The sequence below is a fragment of the Nothobranchius furzeri genome, unplaced genomic scaffold (genome assembly GCF_043380555.1).
Source record: "Nothobranchius furzeri strain GRZ-AD unplaced genomic scaffold, NfurGRZ-RIMD1 Scf032, whole genome shotgun sequence".
Lineage (NCBI taxonomy): Eukaryota > Metazoa > Chordata > Actinopteri > Cyprinodontiformes > Nothobranchiidae > Nothobranchius > Nothobranchius furzeri.
In genome coordinates, this window is record NW_027223049.1 from 589349 (window position 1) to 590827 (window position 1479).

The window sequence follows — 1479 nt, forward strand, 5'->3', positions numbered from 1 at the left end:
CGGACCTGCTCTATAGTAGAGCTCAGCAGCCTCCAGAAGCTGATGGCAGTGTGTCTTTAAGTCCCTGCGGGGTGGGATAGCTGAAACCTGGGTCGGACCTGGTCTGCAGCAGGGCCCATCACCATCCAGACGCTGATGGCAGTGTGTGTTTAAGTCCTAGTGGGCTGCAGGAGCTGAAACCTGGGTCGGACCTGCTCTATAGTAGAGCTCAGCAGCCTCCAGAAGCTGATGGCAGTGTGTCTTTAAGTCCCTGCGGGGTGGGATAGCTGAAACCTGGGTCGGACCTGGTCTGCAGCAGGGCCCATCACCCTCCAGAAGCTGTTGGCAGTGTGTCTTCCATTCCTAGTGGGGCAGGGGAGCAAAGACCTGGGCAGAGGAGCGCCTGTCTGCATCCGATCCGGCCCCTCAGCAGCCCGCCGTGAGCCTTAGAGAACCCCCCCCCCCCCCAGCGGGCTCCAGGAACCGGGCCCTGCGTCGGACCCAGCTCAGTAAGGCCCTCCCTCGGGCCCTGCAGCAGGTGGCCCCGTCTATGCAGTCGAAAACCCCGCGAAAATCGGTGTAGAAACGCCCGAGAGGCGTGGTGCGGTTCCCCCGGCCGGTACCGGGTCCGGACCGGTCCGGAAGTCCACCCAGAACACTGCCTGGGGCTTCTGGGCGGCTCCCCAGGCGCAGGCAGTCGAAAACCGCGTGAAAATCGGTTCAGAATTGACAAAACGGCGACCTCGTCGCTCCAAAAACTAAGTCCAAACTAAGCCTTTCGCTTATCGCTTAACGCTTAAGGCGGTCGGCCTTATGGCCAGTAATGAAAAGTGCCTGCGCCCCTGGAGGTTTTGGAAGGTGCGAGCGATGACCATGCTCGGGTTAGTAGGTGAGGCCATCGGAAAACCAGCGTGAGTTGGCGGGTTTGGGTGGCAATCTATTCCAGGCAGAGTCGACTATCTCTGGGCATCAATTTTGGGATTTTTCCGGCTCTGGTTCTGGGAGAAACGCAGGGGCAAAGTGCACGAGCCGCGGCCGATTTTGGTGGCCTGTCCCTGGGCACAAAGTCTGAGGAGTGTGGGCCTGGTTCTCCGAAAAATACCAGTCTGCTGGAGCTCACTCCCATGGCTCCAGGGGGCACGGCACACCCCCCGGTAGCCGACCAAAGTGCTCTACTCGGGCCAGACTCGGACCCACGACCCGGGGTGAGAACCACAACTACTGGTCATCCTTTTGACCTCCAGGGGGCGCGGCAGAGCCTCCCCAGTCCGACGCAAGTGCCCCACTTGGGCCATACTCAGACCCACGGCCCGGGGCGAGAACCACAACTACTGGTCATCCTTTAGACCTCCAGGGGGCCCGGCACAGCCTCCCTAGACCGACACAAGTGCTCCACTTGGGCTGTACTCTGACCCAAGTCCCGGTGCGAGAACCACAACTACTGGTCATCCTTTAGACCTCCAGGGGGCCCGGCACAGCCTCCCTAGGCCGACACAAGTG